Source organism: Silene latifolia, chromosome Y (genome assembly GCF_048544455.1).
Source record: "Silene latifolia isolate original U9 population chromosome Y, ASM4854445v1, whole genome shotgun sequence".
NCBI classification, from domain to species: domain Eukaryota; kingdom Viridiplantae; phylum Streptophyta; class Magnoliopsida; order Caryophyllales; family Caryophyllaceae; genus Silene; species Silene latifolia.
Window position 1 is genome coordinate 144,692,118 of NC_133538.1, and position 10,891 is coordinate 144,703,008.

The following is a 10,891-nucleotide window of genomic DNA, read 5'->3' on the forward strand; positions in this document are numbered from 1 at the left end:
GCTAGACATCACTCTCGTGTCCATATACTCAGTCGATGACTTCTCTCTAAAAACCGTATCCCTCTCATTCCTCTCAGATCTTCCTTCTTCTAAGCATCACATGAAGCCGTCGTCATAAACATGTTGTTCATCCTTGTTTTTGGTAGCAGCCTTCTCCTCCATCACCAGTCTACTCTCGCTCAGGCACAATCGCTCAACCACAGTTCAATCAATTACAAGGGATTTCCTCAAATCTCAATTTTTAATTAGTAAAATCAGATCGGTGAGTTATATAATCTTTATTTGTCTTATAACCATTAAATTATTAGTCGATTTCCCTATTTATAAGTATTACTAGACCGATTCTTTGGTTTCTGTTACTGAAATTCATAATTACTCAAACCCTAACTTTTTAAATTAATTTCATTTTCAGTTTATCTCTTTTATTCTCATCAATGATATGATTACTTAGTTGTTGATAATAGATATCTTTGATGCTTATTTATTTTTATTTACTAATTTGATGAATAGAAAGGATGTTGATACTCATTTACTGTAGCTAGTTTTTGTCATATAGATATTAGTTCGCTCAAAACTTTGTCAATTAGCTTTGTTTTGGTTAATGAATTCGTTTTAGTGGGCAAAAAATCAGGGTCATTACCTTAATTTTGATAACTCCGTATAATTTAATAACCTTTATTTGTTGTTGATTTTGGCCATTTCTTAATGACCATGGTTTAATTAATTGCAGAATGTTTTAGTAGATACAATAACATAACTGGAGTTGATCTACAACAATGACTCAACGATTATTCCTAGCCCTTTTATTCGTAAATCCATCCTCTTTAAATTTGGTCTTTTGATTTCTAGTAATCGCTTGACTAAATTTCATCTTAACTGCAGATAATTGATGTTTTTGTGTTTAATCCGAGACTTGTGGCGGTATAATTTGCTATTTTGGTTTCATTTTGTTAAATTCTGGACTAGGGATTGTAGTTAGATGCTTAGGCATTTTACATGAAATTCTTTGTTTGAGTGGTATTTCAGGTTTGAATGTGTTTCAGATCAGGTTATCATAGAATTCCCGAAGTTCAGCCCAACTCTGGCCACAACTTATCATTTCATGAATCAGGTTGTTTTCTTTTGGCTCTAAATTGTGTCTAAGGTTGTTTTATTTGGCTCGACAATGTGTCTAAGGTTGTTATAAAGTACTGAGTCAGGTCAGGCCAACTTGACATGCCGTGTCTAGCTAGTCTTGTGAAACTAATACGTCCGACTTGGCAAAGATTGCTGACATTGTCTGATGGTCTTTTATTTTTACATCTTCACTTTTGGGTCCAAGCGATGTTTGTTTTAGAAAGAACAATTCTGATAACTAAATGACTATTTACTTATAGTTGCTTTGGTTCCCCTGAAGTTATGTGATCGCATCATTTCAATATGTTTCTCTCATCTGTATCTATTTGTGGTGGTTTGAGCATTTATCTGCTCTTTCTATCGAATGAAACTTATTCTTTTACAAGGTGTTTAGAAATGAGTTAGCTAAATTATGGTTTCGTTGCTTAAAACTTTCTGGAGTGGTTATTCATACACTTCAGTGTGCAAGAAGAAAAATAAGGCAAACTCTCGCTGTACATGCCTAATTTGGATTATGTTTGGGCTTTCACCCTCTGATATGTTGGACATTCACCATCTGAACTAACTAATGTCCTTGGCAAACCTTTACTTTTCTGGTTTAGCAGTGTGTTACAAATAACCCAAGTATGTCATTTTCTAACTCAAAAGCATAAGCTACAGCATTTGTAGGTCGTTCGATGTAAAATAATGATGTAAATGTTGCATCTATTGCTTCCGACTCATATCATGTAAAATAATGTTGTAACAGTTGGAAAAAGTAAAGAAACTCTGCCGAAATTATTTCTTGTATCTTATTTCTGGTTACATTAAATGTTGTGAGATATAACTTGATATGATTATTTTTGTTTCGTAGGATTTTAAAGATGACAGAAGACTTATTCCCACCAAATGCTTAATGAGGTTATGAAAACGTTGATTACTTTGTTCTCAACACACAAGTAGAGGAGGAAGATGGTAAGACCGAAGCTGATTCATGAGATTTAGATTTAGATTTAGATTTTTTTTATCAGTGGTAATTTTTTTTGGAAAAATATTGTCATCTTTTTTATATTGATGGCACAAAATATTGCTTTCTTTAAAGTGATTGTAAAAACTAACCCCACTTTTCATTAGTATATATATGGTAATTTTATTTTGAAAAAATTGGTTGGTATGGATGTTTTGTTGCATGAAACATGAGTATACGCACAATAATCAACTCACTATAGCAGGCATAGGTAATAATAGAGATGTAACAAGCCAGGCTAAAAAAAAATAATAAAAAATTAAAAGAGATCATACATCTTTAATCCTTGGTTTCAGCAAAGAAACCATATATCTTTGTTACTTGGTTTTTAATCATAAAATAAGAAACCATTTTTCTTATTTGAGTGGTCTCTTTTTCAGTAGGCAAAGAAACCATTTTTCTAGCAGAGATGATTTTTAACTTTATTCAAAGAAACCATTTTATTTGTATGATCTCTTACCCTAAGAGACCTTTGACCTTAAGACCATCTCTATGTTGGTCTCTTAGATAGATTTCCAATGGTCTCTTTGGCTTTTTTTCTAGTAGTGAAACATGATGAACAAGTAAGAAAGATTAACAATAATTAAAACAAGGATTAAGAGAGTTATACCTATGGAGATTCCAAAATAATAATGCAAAGAATAATAGAAGAAATTGATGATTGATGGAAGGTTGTCAATCTCCCAATAATAACCCAATAAGCTTCAATTACCCAATAATAAACTTGAATAATAAACTTGAACAATAATTAAGGAGAGATTAATGTGTAATTTGTGTGGAAAGATTGAGATTAATCTATTCTAATCTACTCCTAATATAATCTAAGAAAGCTTGATTTAATCTAATAAAACTTGGTTCTAATCTAATAAAACTTGATAAAAGGATCCCCCAATAAAACTTGATTCTTTGATTATTACAAATGGGGTATTTATAGTGAAAATTAGGTGGATGCATTTAGGGTTAACTAAGGCTAATTTAATAATTACACTTTTGAGTTTAGAGCAGGGAGGAGCCGGTATTTTTCGGAGGAAGGGAGTCTTTCACGGAGCTTGAAGAACACGAAAATCGCGGGAAAGGAATCCGAGCGGATTAGCCTCGGGACGCTCGGATTGTAGCAGGGGAAGACGGGCGGATTTGGAGCAAGACGCTCGGGCAAAAAGAGAGAGAATCCGAGCGGATTTGGAGAAATCCGAGCGGATTGTAGGGAAGACGAGCGTCTTCAGCTCGGGACGCGCGGATTCCTGAACAACTTCTTTGTTTGACCTCGGATTGTAAAACGGACGTCATTTTCTCACCGGACTCCTATTGGAGTGATTCAAAAGCCTAGATCGCTTGTTTTTTCGACGCCGTTACATCTAGCATATTTTCAGAGCCAAAGGAGCAACTCTTGGTTTGCGTTCCGAGCAATTGTCTTCATGAATGGCTTCCTTGCTTTTCCTCCTTGCTTTAAACCTTATGACCCTTCTATATACTCTTTATTCCCACATCATTGGTCATAATTCTTGCCTCTTCTTGATACTAGTCCATCTAATATCATCAATAAGCTTCCAAATATGCACGAAAGACGGGAATTTCCGCCTTATTATCTCCTTTTCTACAAAACATATGAAATGCGATAGAAAGGCAAATAGGAAGGTTTTGACGGATAAAATGGCCAAAGAATGTTATAATAGTATGCAAAATAGGCTCAATTAGGGGATTAAATGTGCGCAAATAATGTTCACATCAAATATCCCCAACCCGAACCTTTACTCGTCCCGAGTAAAGAGGTGACAAAAACTAGACCTTTATTTAAACTATCCTAATAATATAACCGATATGATACAATTAGAGGGTCTCACTCCACCCCTTCAACTCACAACAAGACAACCATGAGGTAGGATGCCTTCTTGCAAGGCAAGGTGGGTCTTGTTTTGGTGATGCATCTACAAAAGGAATAGCCACTTCCTCATCAAGCGGCGGAGGCACTAAAGAGGAACAAATTTAACAGCATATAATCCTTCACAAATACTAGTTCAACAAATTACTAAGGCTAAGAGGATGGCACTAAATCACCTCCAAATGGTGTTAAAGTAGACTACTTTCGTCCTCAATTTCCAAATGCTTTCGTCAAGAGCGATCGGATGGTGGTGGAATGATGATCCCTATGATGCTAGTAGCATATGACATGACAAGTCTCAAATTCTCTAAAAAAGTAAAGGTCATGGATCGTCCCAAGCTCGACAAAGTGGCTTGACAAAAAGGGTTTTTGGGAATGAAATGCTCAAATCGTTATAAACAAAGGGTGGATATGACTAGTATTCAAAAATTGACCTCATTTAACTTTCACATTTCAATAATTTAAGATGGGGTTTGTCTCTTCCGGGCTAGTGTCCTTTGCTTTCGCCAATCGCTTATTAGGCAACCGGTTAACCTCTAGACAATAGCTTTTCGGGGTGATAGTCACTCTGTCTCTGAGCGGCCGAATTCACAACCGTGTGGGGGCCCAATTCAATGGATCCCGCTCCAATGCACATCGAAGTGGTACGCCTCCATCAAAACAATTTAAATTTCTCAACATTCAACAATTCATAACATTTGCGGTTTCCTTGGCATTAAATTACTTCCACATGACAAAACTTTAGAAATGAGCACTTCAAACTTATTGATAGAAAATATTTTTGGGTTGCCTTACCACAAGGTCAATCAAGGTCACCTAGACAAGTTAACCAAGTCCACATCGCATCACGGGGTTGGATAGGTGACTCACATGCAAACCCTTGACTAGGCTTTGGCTCATGGGTCAAAAGACACTAGTATGACACTATCTAGGGTGTTTTACAACCATTCTAGTAGTCAAAGTCTTAAGTTGAAAAAGTATTTGTAATGGCTTAGTTGCTCTTGTCAAAGTTCCTAATTAGGCATTTTTCAAAACTTTTCTAACATGCAACTGCATGCTATGATGCAACTAATATAAACATCCTAATGCAAGTGATTCTACCAACTAATATGACATATAAACTAAATGCAAGTCCTAAGTTCACAATGTTGTACCGCATCAATCAAAATAAAGCCACATAGTCATTAACATAAAGAGGAAAAAGGAGATTGGAAAGATCATACCATGCGGTCTTCAATATCCTCATGTCTCGGATGTGGCGTAATCGATCAATGTGAACAAAGATAGAACAAACACAATATATACAACAATATATACATGACTACACTAAAAAGGAAATGAACATGTTTTTGATTTTTGAATTTTTCAAATTTTTATGGTTTTCGAAATTAAGAAATTAAAAGACATATTTTTGTGATTTTTCGAAAAATTTCAATTTGTATGCATTTTGGAATATAAATTCCCATCCCCCACTTGATTTTGGACATTGTCCTCAATGTCCATGTAGGAGTAGGAATAAAAATGAAATACATGTTTTTGAATTTTTGATTTAATTTTTTTTTTTTTTGAAATAAAGTACAAATGCAATGATATGATATGAATGAATGCATGCTCTAACTAAATGCAATTCTATATGATATATATAACAAATGAATGCAATCTAAACTATACTGTATGATGCATGACTTCTAGTAAACTATGGTCACCTATGATCGAACCTCCCCAAACCGATTTAAACACTATTTCTAGTGTAGAAATGAATAAGTTTGGCCATTAGTGACTATGCATGAATTCTAATCTATATGCAACTATCTATATGAGTCATGTGAGATATATACAATGCAACTATACTATATGAACTAGCTAGTATGAATGTAATATAATACAAATGCAAGCTAAAAGTATATGTATATAACTAAATGCAAGTGTAAATGTAATGCAAAGTTAAAGGAAAGGATATCTTACAAATGGTGGTTTGAGGGAGGACTCCACCAAACTCATTCCTTGTTGCCATGGTTATTGATGTGGTCCATGTTGCTCAATGCTCTCAATAACCGGTCAAATGCTTGGGCACAATCCTCAAATAAGCATAAATATGGTTTGTTCCACTTCAAAATAAAGCTTGGCCAAGGTAGCTTGCCACTTACTCTCTCATTCACCTTGCCCTTAGCACTTGAGCCTTTGAAATGCTTCAAACCAACAAGCCCATGTTTCTTTTCAACACTAGGTATGAAGTATGGTTTATTTTCATCCGTAGACTTCCACTCACCAACTTCTTCTTCAATTTTTGTGATGATGATAGCATTTGGGTTTTTCAATCCTTCTAAAGTCGAAGGAGAATTCTCATAACATTGATGACCGGGTTCCTTGGAAGTGGACATTGTGGGTGCCAAATTTCCACAAGTAGCTTCACGTGCAAGTTTCTCTTTGAGCTTTGCCACCAAGTAGCTTTTGTATGATGCCTTGACCTTTTGAAGAAGGTCCACCATATCCTCTCCAACAATCATTGGCTCCATGGTAGGGGCCAAGTAGTCTTCATGGGAAATGGGGTAAAAGAATTCATCTTCTTCATGGAAGCATACCTCAAACTTCTCAAGGATGGGCTACTCAAGTAAGGCAATCTCACAACTCCATTCCTCTTCTTCATTGCAAGACACATATCCCACATAAGCTTCATCCATAGGTACGTCATCATCGCTATCTCCATAAGAATCATAAATGGGAGCTTCACTCCTCTTCATTAACACTTTTTCCAACACCTCAATGTTCACATCAAATGATACACTCTCATATTCACAAAGGTTAAGAGTATTTGGCTTACTCAACCTCATATCTTCATCATCAAATACCACACTTTCATACTCACAAGAGCTCAAGGAGATTGGCTCTTCCCACTTCACATCTTCTTCATCAAAGGTCATTGCCTCAAATTCACATTCATGTTCAATGCTCAAGGATTGGTGGGGAGTGTTTGGTTGGGTGGTTTCTTGGGTTTCCTCCATTTGGGCAATTCGAATTGCCAACTCCTCACCATAGGTAACAATGCTTTGGAGAACATTGTTTCTATTTTGGCTCTCCTCTAGCACTTGTTTGAAGAAGTTTTCTTGGTCTCCCATCATTTGGAGAACCACATTTTGAATGTCAATGTTTGGCTCATACTCATTTTGTGGGTGGGTGTGAGAGTGGTTGTATTGTGGCATTTGGAATTGCTTGAAAAGTGAGTTTTGGGTGGGTGGTTGTTGTTGATATTGGGTGTGGTGGTTTTGGTGGGAAAAGTGGGGGTAGTAGTTAGGATTTTCATTGTATGAATAATAAGGTAGGTTTGTGTTGACTTGCTCCTCAAACTCCATATGTCAAGTCTTGAGCCATCATAGCTAAGACAAGGAAACAACTACAAGCATGGAAACTACACAAAGATGGTAAGAACAATCCTTGAGGAACAAGTTCCTCAAGGTGAAAGCACAATCAAAATAGACAAACAAGTAAGAACTTAATCACATAGCACCATCCCCAGCAACGGCGCCATTTTGATGTAGATGATGTCGTCACTCATCCAATCAAACACATTTATAATACTCAACAAACTACTAGTTAGCGGTAAGTCGAGGTCGATCCATGGGACGGTGTGCTTTGGGTTCTAAGTCTATCTATCTCAATTTATGCTAGTGTCACGATTGATTTGGGTTGTAGTTGTATTCTACACTAATGCAAACAATAAGGTAAAACAAGCAATGAAATAAAGGATGTAAACAAATGATGGAAAGTGCTAGGATATCATGGGGTCATAGGGGATTCATGGTATTGATCATACAAACACGTTCACAAAGTTGCAAGCAATTAATGTTGTGGAGGAACCGAGTTGGTTTATGTCTTACGGTTCATAGGAAGAGTTGGGTCCCGGAGCCAAAATCGATTAGATTGTACAACACCTACAAGTCGACTTACTTTCCTCCTATTCAACTTCTATGCATGGTCTTGTTGGAATATGTGTCCTCCGACAATAATGTGATCACGACTGTTGATCATGATGATCACATGTTTAAATCTCATTATAAAGAATACAATTGGGAAGTAATATTGTTACTGTCAACTGGTCAACATATATCGGTAATGATTGGCTGACTAGAGTTTGACATTACTGTCGTGCGACGGTGGTGATCAGTTGACCCCCTAGGTCATACCTATAGGGCAACACTCTTAATTGATTATTTAATTAATCGTATAACGTTACGAGTTAATTAAATTATTTGAAAATTGACGGACGATTTTGGATGTAAAATTTACGTATCAAATTAAAATGTGATTATATGAGATACGGTCTGAGTAATTGAATCCTATCATTACTCGGATGAAATAATTGTTTAATGTAACAATTAAATTTGAATGAATTATTATAAATACAATCTGTTGTGATTTATAAATTGGTAAAATTTTTGGTACAAGTATTTATGATATTACTAAGTCGATTTTTGTATGTGACGTATTTTTGATAATACGTTGATTTTTAATATGTTAAAAATACATAACAAATTTATGTGACATGTGACATGTGACATATTGACAATTGACAAAAATAAAATGGATTACTTGTTATCCATGTGTGCCGAAAATTAGGGGAAGAAATAGACAAAATTGTGTTTGATTAAGTTAATGGCAACACAATGATTACCTATTACTTAGCCATGCAAGCCTATTGTGTATTGTAAAGAACAACACTTGCATGCATTGGCTCACCCAAAAGCCCCTTCCAACCGGTTTTTGAAGAGAGAAAATCATCATGGTTTTCTCAATTTTTACCTAATAATATACAAAGTGTTGTGTAGTATTATTCATTCCAACACTCATCCAAAATACAATATCTAGAGAGAATAAAAATCCTCCTCTTCTTCTCTCTATAAACCGAAATATTTAAATGTTTATAAATATTTTAGTTCAATTTTCTTCTAATTAATATTATACTAGTTCATGTAATATTAATTATATTAACGGTAAGCTTTGGGTATTAATCCTAAGGAGAGATCCTATACTTGGATCTTGGTTCTTCCATTTAAAGATTGCACAAGAACAAAAGAAAAGGAGATTTCTTTTGTGCCCATAAAACCGAAACCACCAATGTAAGGACATGATTTCTCCTCTATTTTATCATTGTTTGCATGCATAAAATCCACATTTAATTTTATGACAAATTAATTTAAACATATATGAGTATGTTAGTATGTATATAGATCTACATTTCCTTCAATTGGTATCAGAGCCACGGTTGTTTGCATGCAAATCGGTTAAAAGTTTTTCCGAGTTATAAGAATAACAAATAAAACTTGTAAAATTTGTGTTATTATGATATATCACGAAATTAATCTATGCATGTTAATATTTCTGGTCCTAAAATGTTTTAGGATATTTTGGTTAATTTTGCGGATTTTTATTGTTCATATTATACAATAATGGCATTTAAATATGATTTTATGAGTAAAAATGTCATTTTTGGTCTAAAATTAGCTATACTTCGAATTTTAAGTTGATTTTTGGATATGTTGTCACATATATTATTTTGAGATAACCTGTAAATTTTCATAATTTTTGGACTTGTTATGCTCGAAAAATGATTTTTTCATTATTAAATTCGGATTTAGGTGAAAAATAGGTTAATATGAGTTAAATTTCGAATCTGGTCATAGAAAATTAATATGTTGTCACATGCAATTTTACAAGATGTGTATAAAATAATTGGCTATAAAGAAGTCTTTTTGCATGATTTATGGATTTTTGAAGAAAAATAGCATAAATAGTGACATTATTAGTGAAAAATTAATAAAACATAATCTATGACTTAGGAAAAACGTCTAATGTTGCATTTTATTATCTTTTTTCAGATCTAAAATTGAAAAGTTAATGAACATAATTTATCCATGTTTTTATGATTATTTTATTAGAAATCAATAAACCGCAACATTGTTTATCCGGAAAATTTCGAAATTTTTAACCCAAGATTTTGAACATTATGAGTGTCATGGTATTTTTCCAGAATTTTCATAAGTTTAAATTTCAAATTTTGAATTTAATTGAAATTTTGTGATTTATTTGAAGTTTATAGCTTATTTTTGTAATTTTTGGTCCATTTATGAACAATTTTATAAATATGGGTTAATTATGGTCAAATTATTAGTGAAAACTAAATTTTGAGTCCTAAGAGGTTAGGGTAATTAACTTATACATAAATATGAATTTATGTATTTTTGTGATTATAAAAATGTTGAAATCACGCAAATCCGTAAAAACCGAGTAATATGCGATATTGGCTAATTAAAGGCGATTTAGCATAAAATTGAGCATGTTCATACATATTATAATGCTGCATTTTTCCTTTATGATTGTCATAATTTTAATTTATGTAATTTTGAATTATGTAATTTTACTTAGTATGGCCTTAGATTTTAATTGGTATTTCCCGAAATGTATGGGAATATCGATTCGGTTGTAATTTTTATTGTGATCTCGTATCACCGTTTTGTAATTTAATAGATTTATTTTATTTTAGTTACAAATGTATAATAGGAAATTATGTAATTTATTATGTAATTTTATTCATTCCGGAGTTCCCAAAGACGGATTTCTTCAAGAATGGCGATACATAAAGACGGTGTTACCTAGAGATGCGTGCCACAACCAATGTTCAAGGGACCAATGGAGTTGGTTTCCGAATATGTAATAGTTAAATAGTTTTTCTATTTTAGGAAAGGCCATACTAGGATTTATTTATCTTTATGCTTGCATTTTATTTTATGTCACATGCATCGCTAAATCGCCATAACTAAAACATGCATCCTTATTTTATCGAGTTTATCGACCGTGTCAATTAGAATTATCGTAGTTCACCGCTTTAGTTCACT